The 16,785-nt window shown below is 37.9% G+C and overlaps 1 pseudogene; it reads right to left on the bottom strand.

Annotated features, from left to right (window-relative positions):
• Positions 1–3,564: 3,564 nt before the first annotated feature.
• Positions 3,565–4,539, bottom strand: LOC114624456 (annotated as a pseudogene).
• Positions 4,540–16,785: the final 12,246 nt, after the last annotated feature.

Raw genomic sequence — 16,785 nt, forward strand, 5'->3', positions numbered from 1 at the left:
TCAGCACCTAGTGAGGTGGTTTTGTTTCTTTCAGTTTGTTTATATGGTGAATTACATTGATGGATTTTTTACATGTTGAATCATCAAGCCTACTTGATCATGGTAAATGATGTTTTGATGTGTTCTTGGATTTGGTTTGTGAGTATTTTATTGAGTATTTTGGCATCAATGTTCATAAGGGAAATTGGTCTGAAGTTCTTTCTTTATTGAGTCTTTTTGTGGTTTAGGTATAAGGGTGACTGTGGCCTCATAGAATGAGTTTGGCAATGTTCCTTCTGTTTCTAGTTTGTGGAATAGTTTGAGGAGAATTGGTATTATCTCTTCTTTGAAAGGCTTGTAGAATTCTGCACTAAAACCACCTGACTCTGGGCTTTTATGGGTTGGGAAACTTTTAATGACTGCTTCTATTTCCTTAGTGGTTACAGGACTATTTAAACTGTTTACCTGATCTTGATTTAAGTGTGGTAAGTGGTATCTTAAAAAAATGAATGATAAAAAAATCATCCATTTCATTTAGATTTTCCAACTTTTTGGAGTACAGGTTTTTAAAGTAAGATCTAATGATTCTTAGGGTTTTCTCAGTGTCTCTTATGTCCACTTTTTCATTTCTGATTTTGTTAATTTGGATACTGTCTCTCTGCCTTTTAATTAGTTTGACCAAGGGTTTGTCTATCTTGTTTTCCTCAAAGAACTAACTTTTGGTTTCATTTATTGTTTATATTGTTCCCTTTGTTTCTAATTTATTGATTTCAGCTGTATTTGATTATTTCCTGTCATCTACTCCTCTTGTGTGTGTTTGCTTCTTTCTTTCTAGAGCTTTCAGGTAGGCTTTTAAGTTGCTAGTATGAGATATCTCTAATTTCTGTATGAGGGAATCTAATGCTATGAATTTTCTTCTATGTACTGATTTAATTATGTCCCATAAGGTTGGGTATGTTGTGCCTTCATTTTTATTGAATTCTAGAAAGTCTTTAATGTCTTTCCTTTTTCTTCCCCAACCCAGTGGTCATTTAGTAGAGTACTTTTCAGTTTCTATGAGTTTGTAGGGTTTCTGTTGTTGAAGTCCAACTTTATTTCATGGTGGCCTGATACTATAAGGAGTTATTTCAATTTTGTTGTTTATGTTGAAGATTGCTTTGTGACCTAGTATACGGTCAATTTTGTAGAAGGTTCCATGAGGTGCTGAGAAGAAGTTATATCTTTTTGTGCTTGGGTGAGATATTCTGTAGATTAAGTCCATTTGCGTCATAACATCTCTCTTTTTTTATGTTTTACGTCTTTATTGGTTGAGTGGATATATCATCTATAATTAAAAAAACAAAACAAAACAGTGAGTGAGAGACAACCATGATCACAATGGTCATATTTTTCAATGAATAACTTTCAGAACAATCTATAAGGTATTTTCCATTTTAACTTAAGCATACAATCATTTTTCATCCTACCACACTCAAAACTAACTGTGCAACTAAATAAAAATGAATGGTGAATAGGAAGACTGCTTAAAAACTATTGCACAACACATCAGCATGAGAGTACAGTATGGACCACAGAGGTGTGGTGGAAATTGTTGTAGCATGTTCATGTATGTACTTCATTGACTTAGTGCTTAGAGTGACCTCTGGACTCGAGGACTGAATGTGTCTGACTGGCTTGTCTCTTGGCTGCATGCTGTAACACTTACTTGCTACTGCTGAAGCCGACGACAACAACCATGTGCCTGTTTACTTAAATCCTATGTATCCAGCCACTCCTTAAGTAGAATAAAAGACTATAGAGTTAAAAATACAACAGAAGGAAACAGTGCTCATTCCTAGATAAAAACAGAGATGAATTAAAAGTTCAGATATCTGAAACCAATTGAAGAAAAGAAGAGGAATTAGTAAGATGAAAATCTAAAGTGTCTTCTTAGATTAGTCTTTTCGGCCTGCTACTGCTTATTGAAGCTGACCAGTTTTGAATGTGTTTATCAAGATGACCAAATAGAGTAAACAAGGGAAATAATCTAACAAGAAAGAAAGCATGAAGTAAACAAAAATATGACTCATTACCACAAGTTTAAATTTCCCTCCGAAAGGAAAATAAAACAGAATGCAAGAAGTAAATAAAGTTCAAAAATGAAAGTCTAGGCAATGAATTTCTATATTCATCCTTAATCGTAAACAACAGATAAGAAAGAAATGCATCAACACACAACACTATTGGTGCCTGTGTAAGGTAATTACTACAGGACTGTGGGACACACTCTGCCAGAGCAACAGACCAGTAAGTACTAGTACACTGAAGGTGCGAATGAGCAAGACCTATGTCAGTCAGTGAAAGGGAAAATATGTAGTTTAGCTAGGCTTATGTAAAACATTTCAATACACCTTCACTGTAATATGTATATTGCCTAAACATTAAGCACTAAAGAAAATATGAATAGGAAAAAGGAGATATTCATTCAATGTACTTGTAACGATATGAACCACGAGAACTAAAAATCAGCTTTGTGTTTATGCTCAGAATTAATGATAACCACAATTATTATTTATTGGGTGGGGTGAACTGTTTTAAAATGGATTAATTTCTTATAAACACACACAGAAATAAAGATACTATAAAAAAATCTGTGTACCTTAAATAATTATATGTTGAATACTGCAAAGACTACTAAAGCTACTCTTTAGAGGAGCTATGCCAAAGGAAAGAAATAGAAAAATCTCAGAGCACAATTGGAAGTGAAAAGAAAATGTGGGCAACTAAGATGGAGGTAAATCAGTCATTCAGTTATAAGCAGAGTAAGATACAGTTCTGAAACGGAGATGCATAGTCACATGTTCCCAGAAGGAGGGTATATGTTTAAAATTTTAATTAGGTTGCGTAACTGATAATCCATGAACTGACTGGCAATGTGGACCAGGTTTTCCTTTTCATCATTTATTTAAGGAATTTAACACTAGTTGCTGAAGAGCTCAGCTAGGAAAATAACCTCACCCCCATTGATAATGAATAAATAACATTCTCTTCAGTAACATTCTCCAGTATCTCATTCTCCTCTGATACTATTCGTGACAGGCACCAATGACAGCACCTCTTCTGGTTTCTTGTTCAGCAGTGTGATTATCCTAACGCTTGCAGGGCTCATCACTACAGTGGGGTGCTTGTGCAAGTATACTAATGTATTTAAACAGCCAAAGAGCAATTCCTAAGACAGTAATGTCATAACAACTTAAGTATTTCCTTGAATGACACAGGCTGAAGGAATGAAATTTGTTATATACAGAATATATATATATATATATATATATATATATATATATATGTGTGTGTGTGTGTGTGTGTGTGTGTGTGTGTGTGTGTGTATGTATGCATATACATATATATGCATACACACACACATACACATACGCACATACATATACATACATAAACACATTATACAGCCAACGGATTATTTTCAAAGACTAAGGGAAATGGTACTATAAATAGCTTTAGCACAACTTAACTATAAGAAGTGCCATGGGTGTCAAAGCAGCAATAGTGACTAAATTCTGAATCTGGACTCTTAGCATTTGACTCTGTTCACAGAATCATTCTCCGAATGCCACATTCACAGCAGAACTTTGCCCACTCCACAGGGTACTTTGTCCCACACTCATGGCAGAATTTTGGTAAGTGTCCCGATGAATTTCCCTCGATGCCTCTAAGGTTTCCACCATTAACTGAAGATGTATAGTCTCCATCTGGCCTGGCTGCATAGCTCTCAGTAAAAGTCTTTCTTTTGTTGGTAAGCCCGCCTGCCACAGAATTTCTTGCCAAACTAGGAGGTGAGGTATTTCGAGACTTGGTGTTAGCTCCTGCCTGAGGGGCTGCTATTGCTCTATGAGAAGGAGATAAGGTCTGAGGTTTGTTTCCCAAAGGACTGTTAACTGAAGATGCTTTACCCGAAGGCACACCTACACTTGTTTTTCTAGTAGTACTTGGCTGTGGTTGTCTGGAAGGTCCGGATGATGTGCTTCCAGGAGGATTGGATTTTTTAAGCGGAGATGGCTTATACTGTGGCCGAGAAGCTGGTTTTCCTTTGGAATCAGTAGAAAATTTGCCCTTGTTACTAATTCGTGCTGCTTGTTCTTTACAAAAATTTGTATGTCTGTCGGCTGCATTTTCATTTAATCTCCTCTGGCAATATGGACACTGAATGTAATCAGGGTCATAAGAAGGCGGAGGAGGAGGAGGAAGTTTGCCACCCTCTTTGAGAGCGTGATCAAGGCCTTTTGCTGCTCTTATGGTGGCGATGAATTCTTCATGCTTTCTTCTCCAATTAGATGGCTTCTTTGGTGGTTCTGGCCTGGGTTTGAGAGGCTTGACTGTGGGAATGTCAGTCCTTTCAGCTCTCTGCTGGCTGGAATCAAAAGTCTTCCGCTTTTTAGTGGCTGTTTTCTGGCAAATGGGTCCATGATTTTTCAATGCTAATGGGAAGAATGTTCTTCCACAAATCTTGCAGGGCAACACTTCTCCAACTTGGACAACACTTCCATTTTCTTCTAGCCCGTCCATGGCTCGCTGCCTCAGGATCCGCAGGCAGCACCTGCCGCCTCCCAGCTCAGGCTGTAGCAACCCGGCCGCGCCTCCCATAACATCTCTTAATTTCATTATTTCTCTGTTTAGTTTGTGTCTCAACGTCCTGTCTATTGGTGAGAGTGGGGTGTTGAAGTCTTCCACTATTAATGTGTGGAGTTCAATGTCTGATGTAAGCTTTAGTGAAGTTTCTTTTAAGAATCTGTGTGCCCTTGCATTTGGGGGATAAACATCGTCTTGGTAGATTTTTCCATTGATTAGTATGAAGTGTCCTTCCCTGTATCTTTTGATTAATTTTGGTTGAAAGTCTATTTTATTAGATATAAGAATGGCTACTCCAGCATATTTCTTGGGTCCATTTGCTTGGAAAACCTTTTTCAGCCCTTTATTTTGAGGTAATGTCTATATTTATTGTTGAGGTGTGTTTCTTGTATGCAGCAGAATGACGGATCCTGTTTTCACATCCATTATGTTAGCCTGTGTATTTTTACTAGGGAATTAAGTCAATTGATGTTGAGAAATTAGTGACCAATGATTGTTAATTTCCATTATTTTGATGTTTGTGGCAGTAGTGTGTATGTGTGTGTGTGTCCTTTCTTTTGGTTTTGCTGGTGTGGGTTATCTATTTTCTGTGTTTTCTTGGATGTAGTTAGCCTCCTTGGGTTGAAGTTTTCCTTCTAATATCCTCTGTAAGTCTAGTAGAAATATATTGTTTAAATTTGGTTTTGTCATGGAATATCTAGGTTTTTTCCATATATGGTATTTAAAAGTTCTGCTGAGTGTAATAGTCTGGGCTGACAGTTGCGGTTTCTTAGAGACTGGAAGACATCTGAATCTGCACATGGCCATGTATTATTTTATTTACTTTAGTGGTCTGTCTTCTTTCTTCTTTCTTTCTTCCTTCCTTCCTTTCTTTCTTTCTTTCTTTCTTTCTTTCTTCCTTCTTTCTTTACTCTCTTTCTTTTTGTCTATCCAATTTTGTTTATATTTTCAAAAGAATGAACTTAATTTAAATCTTTTTTATTCTTTTTCTAATTTTCATTTCATTAATTCTATCTGATTTTTATTATTCCTAATACTTCCTTTGTTTATATATACAATTTATTTATTCATTAATTTTTTGAGATTTGTTCTCAAAACGATCTGTATAATTTCTATAGTGGTTTAAAACTTATTCTGTAGCCCAGGTTGACTTCAAACTATCTTCCTGTCTCAGCCTCCTTAGTTCTGAGAATACAAGTATACCTTACCATACCAAGTCCTTTTTGTATTAGTTCTTCTATAGTTTTTGAAGTGTAATTTTACGCTGCTTTATTTGAATGCTATTTATTTCTTAATACATTTTTTATCACTATTTCCCATTCAAAACTTATTTTTAAATGTGTCTGTGTTTGTACATGCCACAACATGTATATGGAAGTCAGAAGATAAGTTGTGGGAGTTGTTTCTTTCCTTTTACTATGTGGCCTCTGGGGAATCAAACTTAGATCATCAGACTTGGCAGCAAGTACCTTTACCCACCTAGCTATCTCCTAGCTCCTTCATTTTAATTTATATCAAGAATTCGATTTATTCATTGTTCAAGATTATCTGCTTATATTAATTTGAAAAATTTCCAGTTTCCTTCCTGTTACTGACTTATTTCAGATCATTGAAGTGAAAAGAGGTGCTTGATATCCAAAATTTCTTAAAGTTGTACTTTTTATTTTGTAATGTATTGTTCTTAAATGTGACCAGCTATTCAGACTCGCTCATTGACTGGTCTAGAAATCAATCCAATACTGAAAATAACAGTCATCATTTGGAAGTCTGGTTCTGGACATTTTCAGAGACATATATGGAAGTTAGCTGCAGTTCTCTATGATGTTATGTTAGCAAGAGATAAAGTTGGGGCAGGATCTGGATTTCAAACAGGTGTTAGCACATGTGTTAGGGCTCTTTTAATTGTCAAGTTAAAATTACTTTTGTTACTTCTACAGTATTTAATGTAAGTTGCATTGATTGTACACCTTCTAATTGTGTTTGTGTTCTAATTGTTTGTGTCAGTTACAGAGCTTTTGTTTTAGTGCCCTGAGTGTCACAGAGCCTCGGTATTCTAAAAATAGCTTGTGAGTACTGGAAGAAATGAGTTAGGCTTTAAGCAGAAGCAAGAGGGTAGTGGGCTTGATTATTGCTGGTATAAAAGCTTTAATTACATTAATTGCTAGCACCACTGCTTCTGCAATTGCTGTGACACAAGAAGTTAAGACAGCTACTTTTGTTAATCATTTAGCAAAAAATGTTACTAATGTGTTGAATATACAAGAGAATTTAGATAGGCATTTGGAAGAATGGAGTGACGCTCTTTATCCTATTTAAATTATTGGAAGGAGGTTCAGAATTTAAGGGTAAGGAGCCATCTCGAGTGTCATGCTAAATACCATTGGATTCATGTTAGTTCTAAAATTTACTGTGGTAGTCATTATAATTAGGAAGAAATGTAAAGATACTTGCAGTGTATTTGGCATAATTCTAACACCTCTCTGGATGTTTTAATGTTACATACTGAGCTTATGAATTTCAGGAATATTTTTTTCCTAATTACCATTCCTGTACTCTCAGACTGTGTGTGTTCTTCAAGCTAAAGTGAATGGATAAGTTGCTTATCTCATCACTGTGACTAGATACTTGACAGAAACAATTTAAGAAAGGAAGAGTTTGTTTTGGTTCATGATTGGAGAGTACAGTCTATTATGATAAGAAAGGCATAATGACAGAATCATAAGGAAGCTGATCACATTGTGTCTGTGGTTAGGAAGCAGAGAGAGGTTAAGACCAAGATCCACTTGCTCCTTGCTTTTTATTCAGCCCACAACAACAGCTTATGGAATGAATCCATCTGCATTCAGAGGGTTTACAATGCAGGTTCACTATAATTTTCTTCCTTTTTATGCTGGCCTCACTTTTGATTGCTGTTTGGTTCTGGTATTCTTAAAGTTTCCTATCCTTTGTGTCGCTACTATAATTTTTTTTCATTATGATAACCATGTGACTTAATATAACATATTTTAGAGTTATGTAATCCTATTTTAAGATGATAACAACTTCACTTCATTCATATACAAACAATTTTTGGGCTTTCTTATCCTCAGTTTGTGTCATTGATGTTGTAATATACTTTATTTTTATATTACCTATCTAATAAGAATTCATTGCAGTTAAAGTTATTTACAATGATAGTCATTCAACTTTCTCTTCTCCCCCCCACCCTCATGCAGTGCTGGGATTGAATCAAGAGAATTGTACATGCTGAGAAAGTACTCTACCATGGGCTATATCTCTAGTGCTCCCTTTCCCCTTTATAGAGCTCAGTCTGGCCTTGAACGAATGATCCATTTTGCCTCAGCCTCCCTCGTTCTGATATTAAAGGTATATACCATGGTTTACTTCTGTTTAATTTTTAAATTTGAAATAATATGGACTTGTAGAAATTGTCAAATATAATATAGATTAATGTGTATATTTCCTTCCTTCATTTCCTACAGTGTCGATATCTTAATTGTAGCACATATAAAGAATAGGTAACTGACACTAGTATACTTGTATATGTGTGATTCTATACCATTTATTATGCATGTAGACGCACTTATCACCATCGCAATTAGGACAGAGTAGTTCTTTCATAACTTTCTTAGTTGTGGTTTCTATTGCTGTGAAGAGACAGCATGACCATGTCAACTTTTATAAAGGAAAACATTTAATTTGGTGTTAGCTTACACTTTCAGAGGTTTACTTCATTATTATCATGGTGGGAAGCATGATGGCATGAAGGCAGATACGGTGCTGGAGAAGGAGCACCATCTTGATACTCAGGCTGCAGAAGTAGACTATGCTACTGTGAGCATAGCTTGAGCATATGAGACCTCAAATCCTACCTCCACAGTGGCACACTTCCTTCAACACGACCATACCTATTCTAAAAAGGCCACCTCTTCTAATAGTGGTACCCCCTATGAGTCAATCATTCAAACATGTGAGTCTATGGGGACCTATTCAGACCACTACAATAACAATCTTATTTATTTCCCATCTCTAATACCTCTCTCTCTCCCATATGCATATACACATACACATATAGATATGTGTGTGTATGTATGTATGTATGTATATATATATATATATATATATATATATATATATATGTCTCACTATGTAGCTCAGTGTGACCTTGAACTTATGATCTTCCTCCTTCTGTTTACTGAGTATATATGCCCCATCTGCTTCTCTATGCCTTAGTCATTTAATATATGTGGAATGTTACGATATGTAATGTTTGGGGACTGAATTTTTTATTCACTGTGATGCCTTTGAGATACCTCAGGCTGATGCACTTATTTTGATTTTAAAGTATTGTATTCTATTCCATAAAATGTATGCACCAGAATTTGTTCAGTAGTTTATTATATGATATGAGAAAGATGCCATGAACATGATGTATTGTTATTTTTGTAGATATAACTTCATTGCTCTGGCATAAAAGGTTTGGAGTGATACTCCCTTATTTATAGTGTATTTGTTTGAAATATTTCTCATATATATATACATTTATATAGATAAAGAGATGTATGTTGAGAACATTTCTGTCACCATATATGGCTTTGAGAGCATTACAGAAGGAGCATGCATCTTTACATACCTCTTGTTTGTATTTCAAGCTCTAATATATTCATTTTTCCCCTTTATGGTCCTTAGGGATAGAACTTAGGAACTTGTACACCAGAGCCAATCCTTATACCTCTTTTTAAATGTTGGGGAAAGGGGATGACCTGAAATGTAAATAAATAAAATATCCAATTAAAAAATTAAAAAAAGAAAAAAGAAAATGATGCGGTTTTTTTTCCATTAGAGACGTTTCTATGTTCTTTTGGGTTACATTTCTCCATGATATCCCTTTCATTTGAGGACATCTTCATTTCCACTCTTTTACTGAAAGTTACTTTTGCTGAGTATAGAAATATAGAATTTCACACATTTAAGATGAGATAATAAAAACTTGTAGCATTCAAAATATCTGCTAAGCCCATAATTTATTTGCATTCACATTTCTAGAATAAGAGCAGTGGTGTTGACTAGGGCTAATGCTAGGACTTCTGATGTGGTACATTGCAGATGGAATAAGTCATAATATTGTGGGTGGGGACACATATCAATATTTTTAAATGCTTCTCCAAGTGATTTCAATGTGTAGCAAGACTCAAACGGTTGCCCATTTATAGCTGGACACTTAATGCCTGGCTTGGCACTTTATATGTAGTTTGTTCTAAGTCAATATTTGTTTAAAGAAACCAACTTAAGTATAAATTTACATTATAATGATAAGTTTTAAAATAATTCTATAACACTTAAATAGTGCCCTAACTTATGGAAAAGATTTAGTTCCACAGTCTAATTCCATAAACTCATATGGAGACCTATTATATAGGGGTGCTAAATTTGTTTAATTCAATAAGACATAATGCCTACCATTGGGTATCCTATAACTTACTGAGAAAGACAGGCCCATGATGAGATTTTTAAATTTTATTGTAGTTGGCAGAAGCCACAGAATTTTGTGTAAGATAGTCAGAGGTGATTAATTTTTGCCTGGGTAGTGAAGCAAAGGAGATGTTAACATAGTCTCTTGTGACATTTTTGGTAAAGAGTTAGAGAGTTTCAGATATGAGGAAATGATTGGGTTTTCCTAAATAGGAGAGATTGTCACTGGTCACCTCCAAGGAGTGGTACAGCCCTGGTTGACAGAGACCTATCACTTGAAACCTGGAGGGTTCACCTAGACACTTTTTCTGTTGTGCTCCTCAAAACAGTTCATGATGTCATTGGGTGTGGATGATTGCCATTTAACACAGGAAGAATGCAAGGCTCAGAGAGGTTAAATGATTTTCTTTTCAGTGTTACATAGCTCGTCGACAGGAATGTGGGGACTGATTTCCTACATTTGCTACAGCACGGGGGCATGAAAAGCAAGTTTGGGCCAGCTTCCTGAGGGCCTTCCATTCAAGACAGAAGAGTTTAGACATTCTTGACAGGCTATGGGAAGCCATGGAAAGATTTTGAACAGTGGGAGTGACTGTGCCTGCTGACTGGTCTTCGCCACTTGAATACTCACTGTTTGGCACTTAAAAAGCAAGCTGACAAGTTAGTTTTACACCCCTATCAGCAAGTCAGAACCTGGTAGTTTGTGGTCAAACTGTTTATGTACTTTCTTTTAACAGTTTTTCTCTCAGCCGCTTTCTGCTTTATTTAATGGCATTCCAGTCATTGCCATCTGTCCTCTATTAGTAGCCAACCTTAAAGGAGCTCTGGCATGTCCCTCCATCCCATCCTGCCTTAATGAGAAAACAGAGTTCTCTAATTCTGAAATCAGACCCAGCCAAACAAGCAAAGACACAATCGCTTTGGACATGGAACATTGAAATGGTGATTAATCTTCTTCCTGAACATTCTTGTCAAACGCTTACTTCACCTCACACTTTCTTCATTTCTCAAAAAACATCTGGCATGCAACTCTCCCCCCTTTCTACATGTTGCCTAATTTCTTCCCTCCTCTTTTCTTGTCTTCTAATTTTGCTACTTGGGGAAGAAAATTCTAAAAGCAAGATGAGGATGTCATGGAGCCAGATGCCTGGCGTTGTCTTCCAGATCCCTCATACAGCATTGTGACAGAGGTTAGGATAGAGACCACTCCCGTTATGACAAGAACGGAATTATGTGTCACAAAATAAATGAAAGTTAATGAAAGGACAAAATGAACTAAGATATGGGGCTCCCAATGGCTTGGGCAGCACCATGCTTTAGATGCTACAGTTTTAAATGATGAAGGTACTGAATTGATGCTCAGGGAATTGGTGAGGATGTGGAGGTATTAAATTGCAAAGCTGGATACTATCTTGGTTCCTTTTGGTATGGAAAGAGTCAAGACACAGAGGGTTGGGAGACTTCTTAGAATACTGCTTTTTTTTTTTTTTACTTTATTTGTTTTGGTTTTGGTTTTAGACTTTTCATTTTGAAATAATTTTAGACTCATAAGAAGTTGGACAGAGAGTTCCCATGTATCTTTTACCCAACCTCCCTCAATGATAACATTTTACATAACCATGCTAAAATTTCAACACCAAGAATTCATTTTAGTACAAAATACACTTTAATTATGGTCTGAGCATCTCTAGCAGATTTTATGTTGTAGATATTGGGAGACAGGACTTTTAGGGAAGTAATTAAGGTTATATGAGGTCACAATCAGGGAATTCTAATCCTATGAATTGGTGTCATGATAAGAGAGGAAGAAAGGGGCTGAGGAGATGGGTCAGCTGTTAAGAGCTGGCTGCTCTTTTAGATGGCCTATGTTTGATTCCTAGCACCTACATGGCAGCTCACAGTTTTGTGTGTCTGTACTATCAGGCCACTTGATACCTTCTTCTGATGTCTGAGGTCACTGCATACACATGGCACACATACGTACATACAGGCAAAACACCTATATACATGACACAAAATTACAAAAGGGAGAAAGAGTCACTGAAGACCTCCCCCAAGTGTAAAGACAAGGCCATGGGAAGCCATAGAGTAAAAGCAGCCTTCTACAAGCCAGAAAGAGAAACCTAATCAGAAACCAACTATGATAACGGCGATAATGGACTTCTTACTTGTAGAACTACAAGGAAATAAAAGTGTTTTTCAAACCATTCAGTCTGTGGTACTTTGTTATCTCAGCCCAAGCAGATGAATACAATCATATTCCATTTTGTTAGCTTTTATATTCAGGGAGTTCCTTTTTTTTTTTTTTTGGCATGTAGTACTAACTTAGATGTCTGAGGCTGCCATAAGTACCAGTCTTCGTGACTTTAAGAAACATAGTTTTCACAGTTATGGAAGCTAAAGGTCCAGGTAAAGATGTCAACAGAATTGATTTCAATGAGGCTTCTCTCTTTGGCTTGTACATGGTTACTACCTGTTGTCAGCTCTTTACATGGTTATTACTGTGTGCATGTATGCATGCATCTGGTGTCTCTCAGTTTCTAAGACACCTCCTCTCTCAAAATTATGCTTACTTATTTATTTTTTAAAAGTATATTTTTATAATGATATCTAATCAGATTGGATTAAGGCCAACTCCACTGGCCTCATTTCAACCCATCACCTCTTTAAAGGCTCTGCCTTCACAAATAGCTATGTTTTTGAGGTCCTGAGGCTCCAACATGAATTTTAATGTGCACAATCCAATCTGTAACAACTGCTGTGATAGTTTACTGTATGAAGAGTTGTTAACCAACTGTCCAAGAGAAGAAGTGTTCTGTGAACACAGACCCTCTTGTGCTTCGACTTTATACTTAAATAACCCTCTATCCACTATACCTGGCACTAATCTTTATTTTTCATCACTAAAATTACTTTTTTTGTGTTCAAGAAAAGTTTATTTATGCCCAGGTCCATCTGAGAGCTGTGTCTGCATAATTTTAGGGTGAGTCTGGCTTAGATCTTTCTCCTTACACTTTGGTCTAGCTGGAAGTTGCATTCATATGCTATCTCAGTGTCCTGATTCCTCGCCCTTTAACACTTTTCTGTGCCCAGAACCAGTTGGTAGCCATACCAAAGGACCTTCATGGCTCTCACCCAAGAAATTCCACAATCCTCTAAGATCCCCATAACATACTGGTTCCCACTGGATTGGATCACCTCCCCAATTACTAATCAACACTGAGTATTTGAAGAACTGACCTGCTTACTCTTCCCACCTGACCTGAAATTCATCCAAGTTTGGGAAACAGCAAAAATGGAACCAAGCTTCCACTCAACACAGGCCACCTAGAATGTCATATCAGACATACAACCAACAAAAGAAACCTACTGCCCAGGTCCCATCACAAAAATAAAAACAACATATAAGACCAAGACAATATGGTCCCACCCTCTCAAGTCCACTGATTCTATAGACATGGTTTTGCATAGGAATTACCTAGATGACCACCAGGACACAGCATTTAAAGGAACAACTATAAACATGGTTGAGCTAATTAGTTTTTTTGGTCAACTTCACACAAGTTAGCACTATCTAGGAATATGGAACCCATTTCAGTAATTGCATCAAGTAGCTTGGCCTGTAGGTTAAGTCTGTGGGGGCATTTTCTTGAGTAATGATTGATATGGAAGGGACTATCTTACTGTGGGTAGCTCTATCTTTAGGCAAGTGGGCCTGGGTGCTATAAGAAAGCAGATGGAACAAGCCATGGGTAGAACAGCAGCAAACGGCTTCCCTCCATGCCTCTTGTTTCAATTCCTGACCCCAGGTTCCTGCCTTGTATTCCTGCCCTGACCTCCCTCAATGACGGCCTATAACGTGTGAGGTGAAAAGAAACCCTTTCCACTCCAAGTTGCTTTGGGCTATGGTGTGTATCACAGCAACAGGAAATAAGGACAGAAATTAGTACTACAGAATGTGATATTGCTGTGACAGATCTGACCACATTGTCTTTCAGAAGATTGTGGAAGGATTTTGGAACATGGGCTAGAAAAACCATTGAATACCTGGAGCTTAGTAGCCTATTCTCTGACAGCTCAAAAGATAGAAATGTTGAGAGAGGTTTAGATGATGGAAGCTTGGCGTATCAAGTTTCAGAGGGAAGTGAAGACTCTACCAAGGTCATTTGTGAGATATTGTGAATTAAGACTGTGGATTCTGGTCATTTGGAGATGTGAATTGGCTGTAATTAAGAAGAGATCAGCATCTCTTTTCCTCCTGCATGCCATCAAAGACCCTATTGTCATCATGAGCCACCTTCCTACCTGAAGTTACCAGTATTATAAAAACAAGCCATACTCCAAATCTTGCTTCCATTGATGTTTCCCTGTTGCTAAGATCTGCATCTTTGATTTGAGACAGAAAAAGGCAAAAGCTGATGAATTTGATGAATCTGAGCAACTCTCTTTCAGTGCCTTGAACACTGTATTTGTGCCAATAAATACATGGCAAAGAGTTGTGGCAAGGATGGCTTTCATATTCTAGTGAGGCTCCATCCTTTCCATGTCATAAAAATCAACAAGTTGTTGTCCCATGCTGAGGCTGACAGGCTCCAAAAAAGTATACATGGTGCCTTTGGGAAGCCCCAAGGCACAGTGACCAGGGTTCACATTGGCTAAGTCATCATTGTTAAATCTCAAACCCTGGAACAAATGGCCGAGGTGACTATTTAACACATCAAAGTAGACCGGGTCACAAGGTTCTTCAGCATTCCTTAGTCCCTGCCTGTTACAGGTATGGCTGGTATACTCCACCCTCTACCCTAAACTTCTCCAGCCCAGAGACTAGACTGCCCGTCTCCAGCTCCCCTTCCCTATATAATCCAGGCATTTTAGTGAACTGGTTCTTTGGTCTACCCTGTACCCTCATGGCCTCTTGTTTTCCTGGTCTCCTAGTTCTCCCCTCCCTCCTCTCCCCTTTCTTCACATGGCTTGGTCCAGGGTCATGTTCATTCTGGACTCTCCCAGATGTCTCTGCTTCTGGCTATGCTGTCCCTTCTATCTACAATAAACTTTCTCCTCTACCATACCTAGCAGCGAGCAGTCATGACTTCTTCCTTCCTTCCTTCCTTCCTTCCTTCCTTCCTTCCTTCCTTTCTTTCTTTCTTTCTTTCTTTCTTTCTTTCTTTCTTTCTTTCTTTCTTTCTTTCTTTCTTTTATTTTTCATTCATCTGGTGCTGAATATGCCAGGAGTGGCATAAATGAGCGCCCTTCTATGGAACTCAGCTCCTCTGAACCAAGATGCTGATCTGACTCTTCTAAGGTATTTATGGATCATTTGTTTCTGCTGGCTTTTGCTTCCCACCAAACTTGATTCTAGAGTCTTCCCTTCACTTTCTTCCTCCCTCCACTTTTAATCTAACCATTCATCTCTCTTTGCCTACTCCATAAGTGTCCTCTAGTTACTGGAGTCTGTTATCCTCTTTGGGGCAATCACCATGTGGGCACCTCCATGCTATGCCCTTTGGGGCCCCATCATGTTGGCAATTCTTCTTACTAAGGACACTTGCTCCTCTCCATTTTCCAAAAGCCTCTCCAGTGCACCTCTTCAGGTGACTTCTCCTTTATCTGCTTTAACCATTTGTCTCTTTCCTTCTACTAGGTAAGCGCCACTACAGAGCTCCCTGCCTTATCTACTTTTGTTCCACAAGCCACACTAGTGTATCAGGATGGTTTCTCTCACACTACTGGGCCCCTACCAGGTGGAAAGGGATGCTTATCCTCTGTGATTTGGGACATTTCTCTCTGACAACATCCTCAATATGCTTGGAGATGCCCTAGATTGAATTTCTTGTTACCATTTGCTTCTTTATGGCCCCTCTCAGCTCCTTCCTAGATCTTTCTCACTTGCCCCTAGCAGCTGCCTACTAAGTTCCACAGCTTCTCTACCCTCTCCTGGGTCTGTGACCCTGTCTTTTGTCCCCTTTCCCTCAGAGATACCTGGTCTATCTCTCATTGTGCCCTCCTAGGCCTATACATTTCGTGTTTCCTTGCCTCCTTCCCCTAGGAGCATGCTAAGTCCTTAAGTCCTTCTGGACCTCTGTGACCTTGTCTCTCCTGTTTCTCAGCTCTCTCTTGGAAATACTGCAGCTTCTCTATGCGCTTGTAGCTTCTACAATATCTGAGCCCTCTCTTGGGTAGAATTCCTGCTTGTTCCTCCTTATCCCTTATGGCGACACTGTACTCTGTCTCTTAGCTGCCTCTTGGAGCTAATTGAAACTGTCCCTATGGCAGAGTTCATTTTGTGGCTCCTTGGACTCAATTTCTTTCTCAGAATCAGAAATTGTCTTAAAGCCTCACTGTCATACTAAAAATGCTTGGCCTCAGTATAGGTCAATGGCCAAAGATGTGACACCCGAGTTCTAAATTCTCACTGATTGTAACAACTTCTGTCACTGCACAAGCTAATGATTCCAAAGTCTCATAAACTTTCTCCTCAACCATATATAGGAGTAGTCATGCCCTTCCTTTTTGTTTCTTTTTTTTTTTCATTTAATCGTGTTCATCTGCATCAAGCTGCAGAATAAGGAACACAGGATTGAGCCTCTACATAGAGCCAAGTTCAAGTTCCTTGGCTGCTAGAAGATCCACATCTTAAGGAAGAGGGGCTTCATCAAGTTTAATGCAGATGAAATTGAAGACATGGTTGCTGAGAAGCAGTTCATTCCTGAT

The sequence above is a fragment of the Grammomys surdaster genome, unplaced genomic scaffold, assembly GCF_004785775.1.
Source record: "Grammomys surdaster isolate TR1022 unplaced genomic scaffold, NIH_TR_1.0 207, whole genome shotgun sequence".
NCBI lineage: Eukaryota > Metazoa > Chordata > Mammalia > Rodentia > Muridae > Grammomys > Grammomys surdaster.